At 46.2% G+C, this 24,747-nt stretch overlaps 1 protein-coding gene across 2 annotated transcripts in view; it reads right to left on the minus strand.

The window, feature by feature from the left end:
- LOC135908567 (glutathione hydrolase 1 proenzyme-like) overlaps positions 1-23,929 on the minus strand; it is a 102,437-nt gene extending 78,508 nt beyond the window's left edge. The window contains exon 1 of one of the 2 annotated variants that reach the window (XM_065440370.2): positions 23,441-23,929. The gene's annotated coding sequence lies outside the window, so the exon portion shown is untranslated. The remainder of the gene's footprint in view (positions 1-23,440) is intronic. The other variant, XM_065440369.2, reaches the window with a different exon arrangement.
- Positions 23,930-24,747: the final 818 nt, after the last annotated feature.

The following is a 24,747-nucleotide window of genomic DNA, read 5'->3' on the forward strand; positions in this document are numbered from 1 at the left end:
AAAGCATTTCATGCTTAATATTAATTCTCGTTTCCGTTCCTTAGTGAAATGAGGCAACATATACTGGGGGATTGGCCATGAATCAGGTGGTGAAGGGATTGTGTTTTTTTTTTTAGGAAAATATGCTGAATGAAAAAAAGAACTGTCTTGAATATGTGAAATAAAATGCCTACTGTTACAGACAAAAGGGCTCAAATATCTAAATAATACAGTAAATAATACAGTAAATAATAGGATAGATGATGCACTAAAAGCGAGCAACAGGAGTAAACGGAACAATTTTAGCATGCAATTCATTTTGCATCGCGCAGAAGGTTACATAGGCCTTCACAGATGTTGCTATAGCTATAACCCAGAACACTAATGCCAAAGGAGAGAATTACCATAGGAGTGCAATTTAAGCGAAGGTTTTGCAAGGGTTCCTATAAAAACATTTTCATTTGAATAATGTACCGCAGACATGGTAAAAGGAAGGTTGCAGTGATTGACTCGCGTTGCATAGCAGAAACAAAAGTGATATAGCCAGACCAGACCTGCGAAGGTAAAGTTTCAGTAGGTGGACTCGGCAGCACAGTCTTGTTATCGTTACTTCAAGTAATCGATTGAAGCACAATTTGTTGTTCCATCAGAAATTGTGATGTCCACAACGATGATCTTGCGAAGCTACTTGTAATGCCATATTTTCCGAATCGCACCGACGTGATAGAAGCTGGCGTTGTTGACATGGGAATTAGAGGACCACAGTGGTATGCGACTGCGCGTGAATCTGCATATTCATTTAAGGCTAAACTTTTGTGGCCTGGCGCCAAACTAAACGAACGAGCCGTAAATGTTATGGGACGATAGAATAGGCTGCTTCTAACGAATTTCGACGAGTTGGACTTGTTTAGTAATGAGCAGACAGGCAATCGATTAAAATTTCGACTGATGACTGAGATAATGGTAATTTGCATGAAGCTAAAACAATTGCCAATAATACACTATGCAAAATAGGTGTGAATCCAGGTAGTCGATAGGAAAAAAACATAATTAAATATGGCGATATAATGCCGGCATCTGCCTTCTCTTCGCGGACGGAAGCATCAGTCACCATCACGCTCTTTGTATCTGGGTGTGTAAGGTGCTCTTGTAAATACTATTGAGGTAACATTGTTTAAAAAAGTATTATGAACTTCAATTTCAACGACAGGAAGAGAGTAGTATAGTAAGACCACCTCGCATAGGTGAACATTTATTGGTTCCAGTAGTTTTTGCACCACAATAGCTTGAGGGCATCAAAAGCCTGACCATTGATGACAGTTAAAAATATGAAGCCGACCGAATCATGAAAAGATATTGCGACCTCCTCAGTGGAGAATACAGGTAACAAAAAAGCTCAGTTTCCTTGCCAGTTACGACTTACTCATCGTCCCACTCACACGTACAGAATAGCACCGGATGGCATTTCCAGCACCTCTGGATTTTATTAGTTATCTTGCGGTGCACAGGTGGGGGCACCGCATTCGTTGGCTCTGCCGACAGCGTGTCCGAAGCCCAACTCGCGCTTCTGATCGGTTCGCGCAAAACGTGGAAGCCTATTAAGGTAACGACCATGCGGTGTTGCTGCACTATATATAATGTACTAGTGAAATCGAATAAAAGCAATCAGCACAAAATACAGACCTCGTGCGGGCTACACCTGTGTGCTACGCCATACATTTTCGTTCCGCACTTGTTACGAGTTTCGAAACGCCTCTCGAGAAATAAAAAAAAAATGTTCGCAGTGTCACGACTTATGCTGGCCAGCCCGAATGTTGCAGTCCTGGCGACAAACCACAACGACCAAGCTATACAGAGGCAGTGGCTTCGCTAGCTACATGCTACCTGACACAGAGCTGCGATGACGGCCTGTTTATTCCCAATTAAATATCTTCACCGATTCCAGATGTAAAAGTAAAACAAAAAGTAAGAAACGGCTATAGATACACTTGACAATAGCAACGCATATATTTGCACTTGAAATTTCACTTCCTCCAGAATTAGTTTGGCGGTATTTGCCGCGCGTTGAATTGTCGGGACACGCACGAAAACTTTTAGCTATACATCCACATGTAGACATTTTGCACGCGCAATTCGTCCCGCCGAGCATACGGGGATCTGACCTCAGGCTCAATAAAACCGCGGCACTCAGCTTTCCTGAAGGATGGAATAGGCATAGTGCCGCACTGTTACTTTCATTATGGTTTATTGCACCGCGGGTTTCCGAACTAGTGGAACCACGTTCAGGGTTCAACCGATACAGTGTCGTTAGTTTCAGTGCAAAAACCACGCTGCACGCCGCCCTAGCACCCCTATGACTTATCCGCAAACTTTCTCGTGCTAATTATGTCACGTCACACACGTTCTACTTCCCCTGACACGTACCCTCAATAGCCCTTAAGAAACTGCCATAGACACTGGCACCTGTAACGCCCAAAAGATGGTTGCAATGACGCGTTTTTGGTTGTTGCAGTTGCTTCTTGCACCAAAGAAGCATGGCCTTAGAGTTTCGCTGCCGAGGTAACCGTCACTGGGGTTTGAGATCTGGACAACACCTAGTGCGCCCAAGGAATTAACCAGAGGCATAACCTTTCAGATTAGTTCATTTCAGTTACTCAGAGAGAGCTGCTCTACGCCACCTATGGAGAAACTCAGTGGGTCTCCAATTACCCGGGCCTGAGAGTGCCCGACTGCCCGAGGCGGTGCTTTCAGCCAATGAGCGTTGAATATGACGCATCTCCGGTAGTCCTGTCGAGCCCGGGACGACAAGTCAAAAAGACCCACTGGGCACATGGCGGCTATCGTACGTTTTCAGTTTATGGATTTGCTACTGACGCTTTGAAAAACACAAAAGCATGACATTCATAATCAGGCCTTTGGGGCTGTTGCTTCGAGGAAGCCGTCGTACGAAGCACGGTTTTACTTAGACCAATTACCACCGAGGAACGTGACCAGAAAGTATCAAAATCGTCAATCCTGATTTTCCGTCTCCAGGCGCCTGTAAACCTAGCCAATTCGGCGAGAAGTCACCAAACCTTGCAACTCTGTTTGACAGAGAAGCAATTTGGCGGTACGGAGTTTATTGCGGCTGACGACGGTTCACGGAGCCGATTAGATAGGACACCAACCTATTCCTCAATAGTTTCAGCAGCAGCACAAGGTTCTTTGAATATTTATTGCGATAGCAATTATATGGGCACTCCGGGTGCATTTCTGTCTCCGCTGTCGCCGTCGCCGTGATGCTTCATATAAATTCGAAGGGCTATAACATCGTCGCCGCGCGCCGTACGTATGCCGTATGCGTGGGTGAAAGCGTTCGAGAGTGAGCCGACGATGGCGATTCAATGGTTCGTGCGCAAGGCAGGAAAGCGAGGAGGAAGCCCGCCGTCTTCCGTCACGCGCAAGGTACCGACTTGGGGCGAAGTTGGAAGAGAGGGGGGGGGGGGGTGTCTACTTCTACATCGCCGTCTGCTCCGTATGGCACGGCTGCGCTAGCCATATCTTGCAAGCGATCTGCCATTGGGACATAGTGCGCCGAGTGCTGATAGCTTTCTGTGCGCTTTGTTTTCGCCGCTTAGTTCGTGTTGAAGCGAGAGGCAGCGCGGAGGACAAATCGCTCACTGCTGCTGCCACACTTCCTCGCTCCAGCGTTTTGACAGCGAGTTTTCGCAGTCATCGAGGGAGATCTGCTCACGTTTCCTTGTGCGAACTTGACACCATGCTTGCTAATTTAGTTGGTAAGCAAATGTTTACAAGTTTATGCGGCCGGTAAGATTAGTGTTCTTACTTCGTATAGCGATCTACTAATGTGCTGTCCTAATGGATGCTTCGCATTTCGGGCGAAGCTTCCACTTCTTTTTTGGGGAGCCACGGATTTAGACAGAAAATATTTCTAACCGATAAATTTTTAGAGCTTATCCTACAAAGGTAACAAAACCATTATTTGAAACTCTTGAGTGCATAAAAGTGAAGTGGGCCTGAATCAGCGTAATCACCGAAATAAACATGCAGATATAACGAGACTGTAGCAGTTTTCGCGAACGTAGCTTTAGTAAACCGCGTAATTAAGTCCTTCACAAATAACGGCGATGCATACAATCTTCTTCAATTTTGTCATCTGCCATCAAAGTAAAGGAAGTAGCACAGGTACGGCAGTATTGCGGTTTGGCCAGACACATTTCATCTTCTTGGTGGCGGTCATCATTGTTTCTGCGATATGTAATCAGCTATAGTCCCGGACAAAAAGGCGTTATTGCAAGCAGCCTCTGGCGTAAGCCACTGTCACCATGTGATTGAAACACGTTCTAAATAAGCAACACTGCCACTGTGAGGCAACATAGCCCCTTTTGATAGGCTCACACACCATCTGAGAACATGAAAATCACCGTCCTCGACCGAGAGAGAAAGAGCGGATGATTGTGGAGAGGGAAAAGGGGCTATATTAGGTAACACCGTTTCGCTCTGCGAGAAAATGTCAGGTCTCTATCAGGCGGCTAAATACCAAGTGCCACAATTGTGATGACGGTAGGAAATGACTAGACCCGCAATGGTCAATCAGGTCGCGCGCGAAAGGTGAGTGTGAGCACGTCACAACAGCTGAGCTGATACGTCACACACGGATCCCCGTCCCATGTATGTATACTCAATTCGCAACTAAGCCCCGGCGGAAGATGTCGCACGTTTGCTGTCGTGCCGGAAAAGAACAATGACCCACACAAGCGCAGAGTCAAAGTCCAATCAAGGCGAACCATTTTATAAACAAGTGCGCAGTTCCGCCCGAAAGGCGAAGCACCAAGTGCGGTAGCAAATTAGTAGATAGCTGTACGAAGTAAGAATCGTAGCTTTATCGGCCGTATAAACTTGTAAACATTCGCTTACTAATTACATTAACAATGATAGAATGTGTAAGCGTAACTCAATGAGGATGTAGAAAGAAATAGACACACAGATATAGCGCTGTTTTTGTATATCCGCTTCTTTCTACGTTCTTGTTCAGGCGCGCTTGCTCATTCTATCGTGGATTCAAACCAACCAGCCTGTCAACGCGTTTTAACTAAACTAACCAGCACGGTGTCACGAGCGCACAGATAAACATGAACACATCACGCTCGATGACCGCGGAAACTCCCAGCGAAAATTCTGGACTGAGGAATCGCGGCAGCAGCAAGGCGAATTGACCTTCACGCATACCTCGTTTCGACGCGAACGAAACGTCGAAAGCACAGCGCATACGAAGGTACCGGCACTACGCGCACTCTGCGAACATCGCAGATCGCTTTGAAGATGAGGCCCGCACGGGCACGCACCCTGGCCACGTCGCACATTGCTTTCAAGACACACGAGCGCCGGCAACGCGCCCTTACGGCGTCCGCCAAAACGTCTACTATGGCGTCTGCTATTCGTGTGGCCAACGCCGTAGCAGACGCCGCGGTTGTCTCCACTCTGTACGGAGTGGAGGGTGAGGAGGAAACGAGGCACCACTGCCATAGAGTTTCCTACAAAAATTACTAGAGGGAACTCTGGCGCTGCAGTCGTTGTCCTACCATGGGAATGATTGGAAGTACATGGATTTGTCTGATCTTCGTGCTTGTGGATTCAGACGCTCTTGTGGCTTTGTATATTGCGCTATATAAATCTTATTGTCGCTTACATCAGCGCAATCTATATTTCTCGAAGTGCAGAAGACGCCGGGAACGCGTACAATTGCTAATAATTGCAACGATTGAACTTGTGCAGGTGGCCAAATCGAAACGCCCCAAGTGTCTCAAGGCACTGGCATGCCCGCGATAAATTCATAAAGGCGTTTCATTCGCTTGTCGATACATGCGTCCGTTGCTTAATTATTTCAGTATCAGGCTTCTGTGCTAGAGTCCCTGCGTTCGAATCCTGCCGTAGGGCAATTTTATTGATCTTTATTTAATTACTTAATACGCAATACACTGTTGAAAATGAAGAGTTTACAAAGTCACAAAGCGTTTGAAGCCAAAAGAACGAAGTTTAGGCGAATCCACGTACTTCCCATAATTCCCATGCTGGGACAACCACTCCCATTGCAGCTCCTGTAGACACTAGCGCCAGAGTTCCCTCTAGTAATTTTTGTAGGAAACTCTATGACCGCAGCAGCCGCCGGAGAACGCCCCTCCTTCCTCGCCTCACCCCCCTGCCTCGCACTCCACGGGAGAGGGCATGCATCCGGGTGGCGTTCCTGGCTCGCGCGCGCGAGATTGAACCGCGTTCGCCGACTCACCCTGAGGGCTCATTCACACCGGCGACTTGAGGTGGTCGCGCAACCATTTGCGACTCGCAATAAAAAAAAATGGCTGTGGCTTAGGTAAGGTTAAGCCCAGGATGCGAAGCATACTAGCCTTTATTTTAGTTGTTGAACCACTGTTTAGCTTGGTGAACTGCTGTTGCTTGGCTATATTTGGTTCGGCTAGACGAAGAAACAACTCATGCGTTACTCTGCTTCGCCTTGGACGCCCCGCATTGGACTCGGTGAGCGTCGAGCAACGCAGCGTTCGGCGCGGCAACGAAATGTGCGCCTGAGCAAGCGACGCACGCCTGAGCCTTACAAACAGCTCGTTTCTAAGGCAACACCGCATTCACTAGAGGCGCTTTTGTACCGCTTTGAAGCATCGTACTCGTGGCTCAGTGGTAGCGTCTCCGTCTCACACTCCGGAGACCCTGGTTCGATTCCCACCCAGCCCATCTTGCAAGAGTTGAGCCAAAGCCACTTCTCCTCTGTCGTGACGTCACGGTGTCACGTGGTATTCAAGGCGACACCACCGCGCCTGAGGAGCTGGGTTGAGCTCTCGTAATATGCTTCGCATAAAAAATGGCTGTGGCTTAGTTAAGCCCAGCATGCGAAGCATACTAGCCTTTATTTTAACGCGACAGCGTTAAGGAGCTCGTGTCGCAGAAAAGCCGGTGTCGTCGGCGTCGGCTCAGGCGTGCGGCGCTTGCTCAGGCGCACATTTCGTTGTCGCGCCGAACGCTGCGTTGCTCGACGCTCACCGCGTCCGATGCGGGGCGCGTAGTCGCTGCGCCGTAGCAAAGCCACCTAGAAACAGTCTCTGTAGCACGCCGCAACCTTCGCTTCTCATTCCAACGAGCAGCTCTGTCTGCAGGAGGCACCTCACCTCGTGAGTGTCTAGCAGGGGCAAGCGCAGCTGCTTATATACCGCCGCGACGCCACGAGCAACGGCGCGAGTTGGATCCCCGTTTCTCCTCTGTCGTGACGTTACGGTGTCACGCGGTATTGAAGGCGACACCGCCGCGCCTGAGGAGCTGGGTTGAGCTCTAGTAATATGCTTCGCATAAAAGCGACCGAAGGCGACTGATGTTCACACCGGCAAGCCCGGCTGAGCGCGACCCGCAAGTCGCAATCCCGGAGATTATCGTTCTCAGCGAGAACTCTCGGAATCTACGCGGAATTTGAACGCGACGCCGGAGGAGGCCGGATGTAGACACACGAAAGATCACTTCCGGTGCGCCGCTGATTGGTTTATCAGTTTTGCGACCACGGTCGCGCGACTGAAAAATCGCGCAGAGAGCGACTGGCCCAAAATGGTCGCTTTTCAAGAAAGGCGACCGTTTGCGACCATTTGCGACTGGTCGCTTTGCGACCAACTTGGTCGCCGGTGTGAATGAGCCCTTATACACTTTCACTCATACGGAACCTCATGGCGATGGAGACGGCAGCAATGCTCCTATAGTGTTCATTTATTTGCTGTCGCAATAAAAACGTTTGAGCTCTGTGGCTCCTACCTAATTGCGTGTTGTTTCTTGCACTTACAGACCTAAGTAAAAGTTGCTGCACTATTTTCTTATTCAAGTACCCTAAAGGCACATACGGTCATACATAGGGATGTTACAATAAATTAGTGATAGATACAATATACGCATTTAAACATATAATGCATGCTAAAATAAATATAACATATGCTGGAAAAAGAGGAAGAAAGACAGTAAGAGCAATACAACGAAACGTCCTAAACGTTGAAGATACCTATATAATTAAAATGGGTGTTACACAACATCAACGTAACTTGTCACTTCATACAAGGAAAATCCTTGCTAAAAAGGTACACATAGCAGCAGATACTGCATGGAACAATGAAAAGCACAACCAGGTACAATTTCATGCAGTACAAGGAACTCCGTGCTAGCCTTGTTCAAAACCATTTGCTCAAGGAAGCTCAAATAAATGTGAGGAAAAAAAGTAAAATAAGAAAAAGCGCAAAATAACACAGTGATGCCTATACCGAATGAGCAAGACAACACTACGTTAGTACATTAAAATAGTGTTTAATTTTGCTAGTAAATCATCATGACTTAGAGCTGATAAGATTTGATTTGGTAACATATTCCAGTGATATATCGCGTGAAAGAGGGGCGAGTGACTCAAGAAGTAAGTGCGAGCCCAAGAACGGGCTGCGCTTTAAAGGGATATGATCAAGGTGCGGGAAGGTACGATGGGTGGGCCTGATGTGGCATGCGCTGAAGAATGACCCGCAGTGATATAGCTTGTGAAAATGGGAAAGAAGTCCTATCAGCCATCGATTTTCCAGTGACGGGAGATTTAGAGATATTTTAATGTTAGTGATGCTAGGCGTTCGTGAGTAATATTTCGTTATGAAGTGGGCTACTTCGTGTTCGACTGACTCGAGCTTGTTTATGAGGTAGGACTGATGCGGGTTCGAAATAAAGGACGCGTACTCCATCTTCGATCGAAGCAATGTCGTATAGCCTAATAATTTAGTGGACTTGTTTGCCGAGTAAATGTTACTCCTAATGTAGCCCATGCTTTTTACACGCCCTGCTAGTAATCGCTTCGATGTGATGATTCCATGAATCGTTTGAAGATAAATGAATTCCCAAGGATTTCATTGTTTGCGCATGTGCAATACTAATGCCATTCACCGAGTAATGGGTAAGCATCGGGTTACTTGATCTAGTGAAAGCTATAGCCTTAAGTTTCTGAAACATTTATTGCCATTCGCCACTGTTTACACCAGTCGGTAATTTTTGTGAGGACAGATTGCAAAATGTCAATGCCGGAAGAGTTAATTATTCATTTATAAATTACGCAATCATCTGCAAATAGTATTATTATAGATTTAATATTATTGCTGATGTCGTTGACGTGTAGCAGGAATAAAATTGGTCCCAATACAGATCCCTCCGATACTGAGGATTTTACTAGTGATCGCGGAGAAGAAAATTCATTAGTAGTTACAAAGTGGTACCAGTTAGTTAAAAATTTGCTAATGCAATTCGTAATCCTACTATTTGTACTAAAATAGCAAAGTTTCAATAGTAAACGGTTATGAGCTGCCTAATTAAAAGCCTTCGCAAAATCAATAAATATTGTGTCTACTTGTGATGAGTCGTTAATAGCATGGTGCGAGTCAGAGACTAGCTCGAATATTTGCGTCTCACATGAGTAAGCGCGTTGGAAACCGTGTTAAGTAATGAAGAGAAGATTGTGCTCGGTTAGGTATTTCATAATTGCTGATGATATAATATGTTATAATAGTTTACATAGAATGCTGTTGAGGGAAATGGGTCTATAGTTAGAGACAGATGGCTGGTCACCGGACATAAAGATTGAAATGATTTCAGCTTTTTTCCACTCGTCAAGAACGCATCCTGAATCCATAGATTGTTGAAAAAGAGTGGCGAAAATGCGAGATATCACTGGTTTTGTTATGTTTAGCAGTTTTGGACAGATTCCGTCTGGACCAGGAGACGAGCTGTTAGAAAGGCGATCAATAGCAGCTTCAATGCCCTTTTGGGCGATTGTGATATCATTCATGATGGAGGTAGCAGAACCAAATTCAATGTTAGCGGGAACGTCACTTTTAAAAACAGAACAGAAGAAAGAATTTAATGCTGTTCCAGCTGTCGATGGAGCCGCTGCACAAGCACTCAAACGAATTCCTGATTTGTTTCAGCTGCTACAATGACACAACGTTCTTCTTCGTTCTTCACAAACTACAAACCTAGACAGAGAACCTTTCCTGGTGATAGCAAATTGTTGCAGCTTATCCCACAAGTACAACATAACTTTTATTTAAAACTTTTGAATGCAGGAAAGTGATGTGCGTAAAGCACATTTCTTACTGGAAAAACATATCTACATTTGACGCGCATGCTGAAATTTATGCGAAGGGAAGGTTAAGTAAAGCAGCTATTTAAATGCTTTACAACAGTGGTGCATACAATTTTACGTTAAAGGCTCTGCGTCGCGGAAAGTCCGGCGTCCGCGGCGTTGTCCGCATGGCAAAAATTATCTTTACCACGCATGCCGAACCCCGACCTCAGCGTGGCGCATAGGAGTTAGTTAACCAACTGAATTGCTGTATGCCCAGAAGAATTAACCCTCGCATTAAAGAAAAGTTGAAATTTTCAAAGTATGATGCGTCAGAAAGTTCGTAAAGTACGACTTACACAACCTACAGACATGATAGCGTCACATAGTAATCTGAACATACGAGAAAATATAATTCTGTTACGCGGAAACTCAAAGACCAACCCCCTTTTCCAGCTGCTGTTTGACGTCTGACTAATGCTATCTTCGGCTGGTCGTTTCTTAGCACTCTGGAGCGCTCTCGCGAGCGGCGTTGTCTTCGGCTGGTTGAAAGAGGGTGCACGCCCTGCGTTCGGCTGGTTCTTCTCGATTGCTCTCCTCTATCCTGGAGCGCTCTGAGGCGCTCCGAGCCCTGTCGTCGGATGATGATGATGATGATGTGGTGTTTTTTGGCGCAAGGGCCAGGTTTGGCCAAAGAGCGCCATGACAAGTGGTAGTGTTAACGATGTATTATGGAGGATGTGACTTGGCTGTAAAGTGGCCTAAAAATAGTCGCTGTAAAGTGCGTAAAATCTACTTGCTATAAAATTATGGCGATGACAAATGACGAATACTAAGAACATTAAAATCCATCGTAGAAGAATGATGTAAAATCAAGTGCATAAACGCTATACGTAATAAAGTTATAGCAATGACGAGTGAGTACTACTAAGAACTCAAAAGATACATTGTGATAGAATGATGATATTTAAAAATATATGAAGGTAAACGTTTGTAAGAAGCACTACTGCCTAAGAGAGCCCTTGGAACAGAAGGGCCTGAAGGCATGTGCTATAAAAAAATATTTTATTGCAGCAGCATCCTCTGGAGAGAGGATGTGCTACAAATTCGTAGGGCTAACAACATGTAAGACAACATCGTTTAGGAAATTTAGGACTGCTCTGGTGTCAAACAACGGTTCGTTACCAAGAAACATTACAGGATGAAGGGGGATGTACTGCCGGTATGCTAGCGGAAAATGTTTCTTTCTCTCTGTTTCGGCTTCCCGACACCCCAGGAGAGCGTGGAGGAAGGTGAGCCTTTCACCACATCTACCGCAGGATGGTGGTTCATTTCCAGTTAGCAGAAAACTGTGTGTAGCATATGTGTGTCCTATTCTGAGACGAGAGAATAGGACTTCTGTTCGTCGTGTTTTTGATGCGGGGGGCCAATAACCCAGTTTTGGCTTAATCAAGTGAAGCTTATTATTTGTTTCAGCATCCCATAAGCGCTGCCAGTGGCTTCTGAGTTTCTTTCGGATGAAAGGCTTTAGATCTAAGGCAGGTAGTGCAGTGGTAGGATGGATATGTTGTGATGCAATTGATATGGCTATTTGGTCAGCCAGCATATTACCCTCAATGCTCCTATGTCCAGGTAGCCAACATATTATGCTGCTGCAAATGACAGAATAAAGCTCGGTAAGTACAGGGTTTCGATGATTGCGGAGGAACATTAGGGCTTTTACAACGCTTAGAGAGTCCGTGTATATAATGGCCTTGTGCAACTTTGCTTTCTTGATTTGTTTAACAGCACATAGAATTGCATAAGCTTCCGCAGTGAATATGCTTGTTTCTGGATGCAGTCCGCCGGACTGGGAGAAGGATGGTCCGATTGCAGCATAAAACACGCCGGCATGCGACTTAGAAGCGTCAGTGTAAAATTCTATGCACGAGTATTTAGACTGAAATTCCAAGAAATGCATTCGAATATGTGCTTCTGGAGCGTGTTTCGTCACCTCTACGAATGATATATCGCATTCTATGGGCTTCCACTGCCATGGCGGCAATGGCTTAGCTGGGGTCATCAGGTTTTGCTGTAGAATTGGGACTTGCATATCCTCACCAAGCTTTCTAATGCGCGGAGAGAATGGTTCTGTAGTTGCATGTCGGTTATTAAAAAGTATTGCAGATGTCACGTCGTTTATGCTTACATAAGAGGGATGGTCGCGGTTTGCGTTCACTTTTAGAAAGTACATGAAACTGGAGTATGACCTTTGAAAATGGAGCGACCACTCATTAGCTTCAACGTAGAGACTTTCTACAGGACTTTTCCTGAAGGCACCGGTCGCCAAGCGGATACCTAAGTGGTGAATAGGGTCAAGCATCTTCAAAGAACTTGGGCTGGCAGATTGATATACTATGGCCCCATAATCTAACCGTGTGCGTATAAGACTTTTGTACAGGTTTACCAGACACTTCCTGTCGCTGCCCCATGTTGTATGAGATAAAAGTTTAAGAAGGTTCATTGTTTTTAGACATTTCTGTTTTAGGTGCTTTAAGTGTGGGATGAAGGTCAGTTTTGAATCTAATATGATTCCTAAAAATTTATGTTGTTGGACAACTGGTATGTGCTGTCCATGTAGTTCTACACTGGGCTCTGCAAATAATCCTCTTTTTTGTGTGAAAAGGACACATGAGCTTTTAACAGGATTCAGTTTAAAGCCGTTTTCTTCTGCCCATTTACAAACTTTGATCAAGCCAAGCTGTACATGTCGCTCACAAATAGAAAGGTTGCATTACTTGAAGCCTAATTGTACGTCATCGACGTATACCGAATAAAACATGCTCTGCGGTATAGATGAGCGCAACGAATTCATTTTGATTATAAAAAGGGTGCAGCTTAATACCCCTCCTTGCGGCACGCCAGTTTCTTGTGTATATGGCCTGGATAGAGCGTTGCCCACCCTAACGCGAAATGTAAGGTTTGATAGGTAACTTTCAATTACATTAAGCATATTCCCTCGAATACCCATTTCTGAGAGGTCTTGCAAAATCCCATACCTCCAAGTCGTGTCATAGGCCTTTTCCATGTCTAAGAAAACAGAAAGAAAGAACTGCTTATGGATAAAGGCGTCGCGAATGCCTGCCTCAATGCGCACGAGCTGGTCATTAGTCGACCTACCCTCTCTGAAGCCGCATTGATAAGGGTCGAGCAATTTATTCGATTCAAGTAAATGTAAAAGACGACGGTTTATCATTTTCTCGAAGAGTTTGCATAAGCAACTTGTGAGTGCTATGGGACGGTAACTTGAAACATCGGATGGGTCCTTGCCTTGTTTCAAGACCGGTACTACGATAGCTTCTTTCCAGGAGGATGGGAGGTATCCAGCAGCCCAGATAGAGTTAAAGAGCGCCAGAAGTGTCATCTGTGTATCAGTGTGTAGGTTTTTAATCATGTCATACATGATTCTGTCAGTTCCAGGTGCAGAGTTCATACACGAGCGCAACGCAGCTCTAAGCTCGGCAATATTGAAAGGGCAGTTGTACGGTAGATTAGGTCTGCATTTGCGGTTTATTGACCTAAGTTCTGTTATTTGCTTATATTTAAGGAATGTTTGTGAATAGTTTATGGAACTAGATATACGAGCAAAATGTAATCCAAGCGCGTCGGCCTGGTTTTCCAAAGTATTTCCTCGCTCATCAATCAACGGTAATGGATTGATCTGCTGCCCCTTTAGCCTTCTCAGACCGTCCCACACCTTAGCCTCTTGGTTATAGGAGTTGATGCCTGAGAGAAACCTCTCCCAGCTTGCTCTTCTAGCCTGCCGTCTCGTGGGCCGTCCTTGCGACTTGATATGTTTAAATGCAATGTAATTTTCCGCCGTAGGGTATTGGCGCAATTCGCCCCATGCCTTATTTTGTCTTTTTCGTGCATCTCTGCACTCTTCATTCCACCAAGGAACTCGTTTCTTAGATGAGTGACTATTTGTTTGTGGAATGAACGTTTCAGCTGCATCAATAATAAAATCGGTAAAATATGCTACAGCGTCATCCATGCTAAAATCGTGTATCAAATCTTGTGATAAGTAAGTAGATTCCTTAAAACCCTTCCAATCAGCGGAGTCAAGTTTCCAGCGACGTACCTGTGGGCGAGTGTCGTGTCGTGTTAGTAAATTTAAAGTTATCGGAAAGTGGTCACTCCCAAATGGATTTTCTATAACATTCCATTGTAAGTAAGATAAAAGTATAGAAGATCCAAGAGCTAAATCTATGGAGGAGTATGAATTGTGCGTAGCATTGTAGTAGGTGGGTTTTTTTCTAATAAAGAGGCACACACCGGACGTAACAAGAAAGGATTCGATTAGTCGACCCCTCGAATCAGTCCTGCAATCTCCCCAGAGACTGTTGTGCGCATTAAAGTCCCCAACAATAAGAAATGGCTCTGGAAGTTGCTCAATGAGTTCGTGGAATTCAATTTTACTCAAGTGATAGTTTGGAGGTATGTAGATAGAGCAGACGGCTACTAACTCATTAAAAAGAATTGCGCGAACCGCAACTGCCTCGAGGGACGTCCGAAGCGTCAACTGTTGGCAAGCAACAGTTTTATGGACAATTATCGCTACACCGCCGGATGAGGTGTTGACCTCGTCACGATCTTTACGAAAAATAATGTGTGACCGGAGAAAATTTGTCTGTGTAGCTTTTAAGTGCGTTTCCTGAACACACAGTACCTTTGGATTAAGTTTGTGAAGGAGTTCTGTTACGTCGTCAAGATTATGGATGAGACCTCTCACATTCCATTGCATAATTTGTGTATCCATTTTGATGGAGTTGGATACTGTGTGTTCTGGAAAGGAAAGGTTATTTCACCGGCGCTTTGCAGGCGCCGTGACGGGAGTTTTACCTCTTTTGGAGCGATCGAGAGATCCTCGACGCTCCTTAGGCGCTGGTGGCGCCGTCTTGCTGGTGGTAGTGTCCATCGCCTCTAGCGAGGCGCTGGACACGCGCTCTTCCGAGCGCTTTGCTTGATGTGAAGGCCTCGGCACGTTAGACGACGAGACCTTCGAGGTCACCTGCCCGGAGGTAGATGGCCCCGTATGCTGGGGTGACGGAGCAGCGCTAGCTGAAACCGCCGCGGGGGCAGGTGGCGTAACTGCGGACTCACTGCTTGCGGGTCGGACATCCGCCGGAAGCCGTTGTGTCGCTGCCCCCTGACGCGTCACATCGGCAAAGGTTTTCTTGGGCAGGTACGATACCTGCCTACGTGCCTCTTTGAATGAAATATTCTCTTTGACTTTGATCGTTACGATTTCTTTTTCCTTCTTCCAGGAGGGGCACGACCGCGAGTAAGCGGCGTGCTCCCCGTCACAGTTCACACAGTGGAGAGCATTCTCACAAGCTTCAGATGTGTGTTCGTGGGCACTACATTTAGCACAAGTTTGCCGGCCTCGGCAGCTCTGCGAGCTGTGGCCAAAGCGCTGGCATTTGAAACAACGGAGTGGGTTGGGCACGTACGGCTTAACACGGAGCTTGATGTACCCTGCCTCGATTGACTCGGGCAGGACACTTGAACCAAAGGTGATTATTAAGTGCTTCGTCTGAATTTCTTTACCATCTCGCCTGATCTTTATTCCTCTAACATTGATAACATTTTGCTCACTGAAGCCCTCCAGGAGTTCCGCTTCAGTCAGCTCAAGCAGATCATCATCGGAAACAACACCGCGGGTGGTGTTCATTGTACGGTGTGGCGTTACTGTTATAGGGGTCTCACCGAATGACACTAGTTGCGGTAGTTTCTCATATTGTTTTACGTCGCGGAGCTCCAAGAGGAGGTCGCCGCTTGCCATCCTCGACACCTTGTAACCTGGTCCAAAAACATCAGTCAAGGACTTTGAGACAAGGAATGGTGAGATGTTTCGCACTGCTTTGTTTGGCTTTTCAGAGTGAATGACGTGGAACCGGGGAAAATTCTGGACTTGGTGTGCGAAAAACTGAAATACATCTTCGGTGCGCCCTCGTTTCGGAGGGCGATCAGGAAGTTTGGGGAAAGAAGTTTCCATGAGAATATATAAGATTCGGCAACAGCGCCGACCGCCCACCACGGAGCCCAACGAGGGGACGCGGCAGAGCTTGCATGCAAGTCTGCACGACGCCAGCCGTACGCCATCACTATAACCCAATATGGTGTACCCAAGGTAGGATATCCACACAAGGTTAACCCTTGCCGCCGTGAAGAAAGGAAGTAAATGGAAGAGAGAAGAAGACAGGAAAGATATAAAGTGAGAGATAAAGACGAAGGTTGGATAAGAGAGAGACAGGAAAAGGCGACTACCGATTTCCCCCGGGTGGGTCAGTCCGGGGGTGCCGTCTATGTGAAGCAGAGGCCAAAAGGGTGTGTTGCCTCCGCCGGGGGGCCTTAAAGGTCCAAACACCCAGCATCGGCTCAACCCCCAGGATCCCCTTTTCCCCAGACACGGCTAAGCCGCGCACGGCTACACGCGGGAGGGTCCAACCCTCGTGTGCTCGGGTACGTGGTGTCGCAACACACTAAACGCCTGCTTACGCAGACGCCCCTGCGGGGGCCTGTCGTCGGAGCAGTCATCGAGATTGAAACGTCATCGCAGCGCCGCGTCGCTGCTGTTGGCGACGGCCCACCGTAGCCTTGGCAACCTAGGCCACTGCATGCTGGCGTCTCGACGAACGCTCGTCCCGCCGCCATGTCCGCCGGTTTTGCCGGCCGCGCCGGGAGCTTTGGATAGGTGAAACATTGGCAGTTGGCAGTAGTCACGTGGTTCCGCATCGGCAATTTCTTCCTCCGAGAGCGAGTCGCACGTTCGGCTTGCGCGCTTGTCCCCTACCTTTGAGCTCGGGAAACGCCCAATCTACCCGACTCTGCTTCGGGGCATACAGGCGACCAGTCGAAGATACCATTAGTAGGAGCGGTGCGCCCCGCTCGGTTCTTTGCAACGTCATCCAGATGTTATTCGCTCGCTTTCGTGGGCAGCGTTTCCAGAAAAACGTTACGGTTACATCGGCTGCAGCTGCCGGGAAGCATGAGAAGCAGGCAGGGATCTTTAAATGCTATCGCCTTCCACTCTTTAAAGCAAAGTTTAAGCTTTCACCAAACTTTTATTCCATTATGTGTCATCAGGTCAACGTAGAAGTTGGCATACAGGCAGCGCAGATACGCGGTTGCATCAGAGACATTAAATTTTCCGGTTGACGACCATCATTGTTTGTACGACTTGGAATCAGCTATAGTCCTATCCGAAAATCCGTTATTGCGAGCCATTTGTAGTGTAAGCCAATGCCACCTGTTTGTAATACTTTCATTGTAAACAACCCTGTCGCTGTAAGGCAACATGAGCGCTTCTTGGTAAACTAAAATTCCTATCTCCTAAACACGGGATTTACTTCCTCGACCGGCGAAGAGTGACGAAGAAATAGCGCGAGATTGTGGAGCGGAAAAGGAGTCATTTCGTCAGCACCGATTCGCTCAACAAGAAAATGCTATGTCTAGTGTCTCCACCATCATCATCATCGTCGTCATCATCATCATCAGTCTGGCCACGCCCACTCCAGGACAAAGGCCTCTCCCATACTTCTCTTTCGAAAGATGAAGCGCCAAAAGTGACGGCACACTAGGAAGGAACCAAGACGGGACAAGGCGCTACTTCCAAGCGTGTATTGAAGTCAAAGGTGGCTGATTTTATAGCCATAGGGAGAGGGGGATGAAAAAAGAGGTACGCTGATTATGTGAAAGCGCACACGCGAGAACACTGAAGATATATATGAAGACAATTAGGATTAATCAAAATCTAAAACTCATCTAAAGACATGCTTTCATTTGTGTAAATATTCAGAGACTGGGCGCTGACACAGGCATCCCCTCTTTTCTTAATCTGGTTGGCCTACAACAATTCACGCGCCACATAATCTTTATTTTTAAACATGATTGTTGCATCATGAAGCCTTGCTTCAAATACTTGCTTATTCTCATTCCCGCAGGCCTTGCAATGAAGAGGCAAGTTTGAACCGTAACCATTCTTCAATGAAAGCTTATGCTCCCGCAGGCATTCATTAATACATCGGCCAGTTTGGCCGATATACTCTTTCTCACACTTCAGCAGTATGCGGTATACGACCACTTCTTCACACTTCACCAAAGGGTTTGTATGTTTAATAAAACATCCTACTTTTTTAGAGTCATCAGAACCAATCAGGCGGCACAAAGTAGCAAGTTTTCGGTGCGCGGAAAAAAACCACAAGAATTTTGTGTTTCACGGGGACGTGTTTAAGATTAAGCGACACTTTGTGAGAATACGGTATCACCGATAGTTTTGCCTTCTTTTAGAATGTTCGACCTTCTCTACTGCTTCTGTTTCTTACTTTTTTCACCTTTTTGAATAGCGCCCCCGAAACTGCGCTTAAAACCAAACATGGAATGCCAGCCTTCCTCAACTTCAATATCTGTTCGTCTAAGCTTGCTTGTGCCTCATGACAGCACGACTTTTTAAACACGGTTTCGAGGCACATAGTGGCAATGGCAAGTTTAACAGTCTTGGAGTATGTAGACTCATACGGCAACAATTCCTTGCGCAGGAACCATCGTCGGAACATCCAGCAGGAACTTTCGTCAGTAAGGGTTTTTTCAAGACGTAAAAACTGCAAGTTGTTATCCTTGGCTAATTCAAAAGTAAAATATAAGCCTTTGCCTTGCTGTTTAAAATCAAATAAAACGTCCTGCACAGTATGCAAGTCATGGGAGATCGTTCCGTCAGTAAAATTTAAAAAATCATCAGCATAACTAAAAACCTTGAGCCCTTCGCCTCCGTCAAACAGCTATGTCGATGCCCGCAAGGAAAATGTTGCAAAGTACGGGAGCCACACACGAGCCTATACACATTCCTTTCTTTTGCACGCAAAACTGGCTTTGAAAACAAAGAGCTGTTGAACACAAAGCTCCAGAAGCTCTACGAAGTTATCCACATAAATTCCTGCGGTATTCTGAAAGGATACCTACCCGTTCGTCTCAACGCAGCTCAGGATGGCAGCTAACAATTCTCTTTGCGGAACAGAGCAAACAAGATCAACAACATCTATTGAAAACAAGCATCCTAGCGACTTAGTCTTACGTAAAGAAAGCTATTATGTCAAGAATAAATAGCGCATTGTCCTGTCTTTGCTCCTTCCTAGTGTGACGTCACTTTTGGCGCTTGATCTTTTGAAAGCTATGCACCAACTAGCCCCCCATAACGTATTTTACTGCAATCGTATACTTCTCCCACTACCGCGGTCATGTACTAATTGTGGCCATGTTGTCCCTGCACACTTCTTAATCTCATCTGCCCACCTAACTTTGTGCCGCCCCCTGCTACGCTTCCCTTCTCTTGGAATCCAGTACGTAACCCTTAATGGCCATCGGTTACCTTCCCTCCTCATTACATGTCCTGCCCATGCCCATTTCTTTTTCTTGATTTCAACTAAGATGTCGTTACCTCGCGTTTATATAGAGACGCGTGTCTCTATAACGACGGCTAAATACTCAACGCCAAAATTGTGACGACGGTACCGAATGACTTGACCACCGCTGGCCACTTAGATCACGCGTGATAGCTGCGAATGAACTCGTCACTAGAACGACGCCGATGCAGGTGCGACATACCAGCGAATGTGAAGGTTCGGAAGATATATGGCGCTTTGGGGACAAATGAATTGAATAGCAGGAAAACTCCGACCAAAATTTATTCTCTGACACGTGGGATAAGCATGTGTTCGTTCATGGCAAGTCATTTCCTGGCGAGCTACGCGATGAAAATGGAAAGCTGTCAGTGAAACGTGCAGCTTGCATTCCCGCAAATAGTAATGATTTACAAAAACCTCGTTCTTAAATTGTGAGAAAACTATTCAGCAATGCAATTCTGAGCGCGTCAGTGGTAAAAGAGCCAAAATAATTAGTGCTCGAACGTAGTCCTCTTTCCCTTAAGCAGCAGCGTTACCACAACGTTCTCTTAAACTGTTCTGCAGCTATTCTAACAAAATACTCGAATATTTCTAGGCAATCCGAATCTGAAAGAGCTCCTTGAACAAGAACCCCAGAGCTTTTAGTTGAAACTCTTCAATAATAGAAAATCAATGTTATTCAAAATATGAATGTCACCAAAATTTCGTCAAGCCCTTCGCATTCTTTTTTTTGGTGCACAAGCTTTTGCTGATTTATCAAATGGAAATGGAATGCTCCTCGGTCATTTCATACCAACTGACCGAAACATGACGCACGACCATCTTGTTTCCATTTAAAATTGCGAGGATTTTCAGTATAACATGAAAGATCACTCATTGAAATGCTGTTAGAAACAGTTTTTATTCCCACTTATAGCAGCACTGTAACATTGTCGCAAGGCAGGTATCCGCCGGAAAAAAAAAAGAGAACGTGTGCCTACATTTTGAGGGTGACCTTTGAGGCGAGGCCATATTAACGATTTCAAGGCACTTTTGTAATGCATGCCAGTATCTCGGCGTTCTCGTGGACCGATCCCAGAGATTACGATTTGCCACTAGGAGTTAGTCTGTACCTTCCCTACATACAGGTTGCCTCCACCAGTTACTGGTCCTCTTGAGGCGCTGGAGTCTCCACCAGAGATAACGAGGTTATTCTCGGTTTAACGATACGCTTAAAATATTGCGTACATCGACCGAGATATAAGGGGAAGTGCATTGAATATGCTGGAGACCCGTCTGGTTCGCATGAACGACACACGCCTTGTTGCGCCTGTCAGACTTTCCCCCTGACTTGTGTCCTTCTGCGCGACGATTCTGCGCGCAGGTCCCTCTCTTTCTCTCGTCGTCAACTTGACCCCGTATTCGTAGAAGAACTAGGGTGGTTGCATGAGCTAGTTGCTAATTCATGATCAAACATAACGTACAGCGCGAAGGACAAGGACTGCGAAGACGACATAAACAGCGCTGTGTATGTCGTCTTCGCACTCGTTGTCCTTCGCGCTGTGCGTTATTTTTGATCGAAAAAGAAGTTTAACACTTTCCGTACCTCGGCCTCTGTGCATCGTTAGCCCGCCAACGATGGCTAGAAACGCCGCTTCCGAGACCTTCCGAGCCGCTCACGGACACACAACGCTATCAGACGTGAAGGAGGAGAACTATATTCTTGTTTTCTAAGCAGTTCGATGTTTTCCCCAAGATGCGGTAATTTTTTAACGTGCTCCGAAGTTTCGCGGTCGTCAAAGTTGGAAGCAGGAATGGCTACCTCTGGAAGTGTCGCGCGCGCTTCGAAAGATTGCAGATCACGTCATTCGGTTGCGTCTGCGGCTCATGTTATCGATGGATCGAGCAGCAGCTAGTCTGAGGATGCTGCCTTTTTGTCGGACTTGGACTCTGAGCGCGACAACGACGCAAGGCGGCCCGGAACATCAGCGGCCGCAGCTTTGCACGCCCAACAATAGCGCTTGCAGTTAAATTTAAGATTTTTAATTTAAAAAAAGTGGATTTTGGTATAGATAGTACCTATTAGATGGCAATCCATATTCTACATCTCATAATTTTTGTTACATGTTTTTATTAGTATATACAAGTGTGTCGTTGCAAACATTGCTCAACCGTATCCCACAATCTTGATTCTGGCAATTTATACATATTTTATTACATATACCTCGTTAATAAAGCTTTTATGCGTGAAAAGTGCATTCATTATGCTTTATGTTTATGTATTACATAATATATTCAGTGCAGTAGTTTTTTTCAGAAAAAAAAGATCTGGCGTAACCTACAAAACCACCTATTTTCCCCATGGAAGGGAAACAGTTAAGAGGAAGCTTTAGCTCGGACCCCACTCCGACGCAACCTATGCAAATAAATGTAAAACGCAAAAACGCTTTTCTGAGATAACCACTGAAGCGATTTTAATGAAATTTGTTGCATTTGAGAGAGAAAGTTAAATTCTAGTGACTGCTGGAAGCGGAATTTCGATTTATGGTTTGAATTTTGTTACAATTATTTTTAAAATTTTGGAAGATTGAAACAAATAGAAGCACGAAGTTCACAAATTCATAGCTCTGCATCAAGAACAGATGTCGCGGTTCTGTGAACGGCATCCATTAGATCATTGAAAGCGCACAATGTGTATATGTCATTTTATATTTTACGTTAATTTGTTACGTCGTTTACAAGGGTTCTGCACGAGCTGTATTGCCATGTTACTAAACTTTTTTAGATTCATATGTAACATATCAGTTTTGTCCGCCTTAAATGTAATGTTAGATGCAATTCACAGAATTGTATTATCATTTTCCATTGCTGAGTTACAGAGTTGTAGACTAGATAGTTTCGTTTCCTGAAAATTTGCGATTTTCGCCAATTTTTAATAAAAATTCACAACGTAAATAAGAAATTCGAAACCAACAGTCACTACATTGTAAGGTTTTGTTCTAAATGCAACAACGCTCGTCACATTTGGTGGAGTGGTTGCCGAGAAAAACGAATTCTCCTTTTACATGTATTTAGACAGGAGCACCCGAGCTAAAGCTTCCTTTTAAGGGCGGTCACCGCAGGTCAAGCAGAACGCAAACCCCAGCGAATTCCCTTGTGCTCTATGTAGAAGTAGTACAAGTCCAGTCAAGTCAAGCCAAGTACAAGTTACAGTACAAGTCACAGTAAAAGGCAAGTCAAGTACAAATCACGAGGCCCGTTGCTGCCTCGCCCGCCACCCCCGGCTTTCAGACGCCAGCCGGCCGAGCTTGCATACAGCGGGCCTTACATCTTCTCCGCAACCACCAATCACCACCAAGGTTCTTTGACTTCTTCCAGTTTCTCTCTTTACTAGGTCTACATTTACCCACATCCTCCCGCGACTGGAACAGAGCTGAAAGACACATTCGCTTTGAAAGTCAGTTTATACTAATGAACAGCGTACCAGAAAGAGGGCCTTCATCTACACGGACAAAGTAACCTACTACTCTTGTTTTCCGTAGACAAAGCTGCTTGTCTTTGCGCAAACACACATATGATAACGCAACCCTATCTGATTTGCTGCCACTTTGCATATGGTGCATACTGGACTACTGCGTATTATTGCGGTTGCCAAAGTAAATGCAGTGCCGCCTTCTCTTTTTTTTTTATTTTTTGTCCTTGACACAACCGGCTTTTCACAAATTTGCAGACGTAACCTGGAAGACTCGCCATAAGGATGATCTTACACCACTTTCTCATAGTTCAGCCGGCATCTGTGCTAATATCCGGGGTGATTACATTACGTAGTCGATTTATAGTTACTTTAGAAAGACACTGAATATAGTCCGCCGTGTAAAGTGCACATGAAACATCGCGCGGGTATACGCACCTTTTCGGTCGGTCGTTGTTCACTGATGTCGACCAACCCGACTGGTGTTGCCTTCCTCAAACGTGAACATTCGCCCGGACTCGTAGTGTCGAAAAGTCGCTGCGAGAGTGCGTGGCCGGTTATTGACTTGTTCACACAAATACAGCAACTAAAGGTTGCTCTTCTGTTTGCCGTACTATTCCCATCAAACCAGAGTACCTTGCAACGAGGAAGCTACGCTTCCTGAAAGCTGACGGCAGCGAGCATACGGTATAGTGTGCGCTCAGGGAGTCACTTGCATGCGCGTGGACGCTCACAGCACTGTCTCTGCAGTTTTCGTATTCGCCCTGCCATGCAGTCCTCCATATTGAGGAAATTGCAAATCAGAGACAGATTATATGTATTCATCTGGCCCGAAAAACGCGCTGGAGACGTTACGGCGTGTATAGTATTACGGACGGCGGGAGGAAATGAACATTCTGTCTGCGACGAAGCGTCGCCAGACGACGGCGGCATACGCGAAACGTCGGTGGGAGAGCGGCCATAGAATAAAGAACCAACTTTCGTCCGGGCCGCTGTGACAGCTCCGGTAGCGAGCCAAGTCGGCCCGGTCGAGCGCATCCATTTCGCGCTCGCAGGGGTGATCGCCTGTCAGTCTGCGCGCACTGCATTTACGTTTACCGCGGCTCGGCCGTCGGTGCCTAGACCGGATTGCGCGATTCGCGGCTTTGATTGGATGAACGATAGAAAACATTTTAAAATAAGCCGAATAACAAGATCTATCGCTGTTGCGACGGATGTTCTCCTCTGTTCCTTCTTTTGTAAAAGAGGAGAGAACAGGTACACATTATGTGTACATATTGCTGTTTCCTGTGTACGTTATGCTATCTTCGTCTGGTCGTTTCTAGAACTCTGGGAGCGCTCTCGTGAGCGGCGTTGTCTTTGGCTGGTTGAAAGAGGGTGCGCGCCCTGCGTTCGGCTGGTTCTTCTCGATTGCTCTCCTCCATCTTGGAGCGCTCTGAGGCGCTCCGAGCCCTGTCGTCGGAACAGTCATCGAGATTGAAATGTCATCGCAGCGCCGCGTCGCTGCTGTTGGCGACGGCCCACCGTAACCTTGGCAACCTAGGCCACTGCATGCTGGCGTCTCGACGAACGCTCGTCCCGCCGGCACGTCCGCCGGTTTTTAGGGCAGCGCCGGGAGCTTTGGGTAGGCGAAACATCGGACGTTGGCAGTAGTCACGTGGTTTCGCATCAGCAATTTCCTCCTCCGAGAGCGAGTCCCACGTTCGGCTTGCGCGCTTGTCCCCTTCCTTTGAGCTCAGTCAACC

This window comes from Dermacentor albipictus, chromosome 9 (genome assembly GCF_038994185.2).
Source record: "Dermacentor albipictus isolate Rhodes 1998 colony chromosome 9, USDA_Dalb.pri_finalv2, whole genome shotgun sequence".
Taxonomy (NCBI): domain Eukaryota; kingdom Metazoa; phylum Arthropoda; class Arachnida; order Ixodida; family Ixodidae; genus Dermacentor; species Dermacentor albipictus.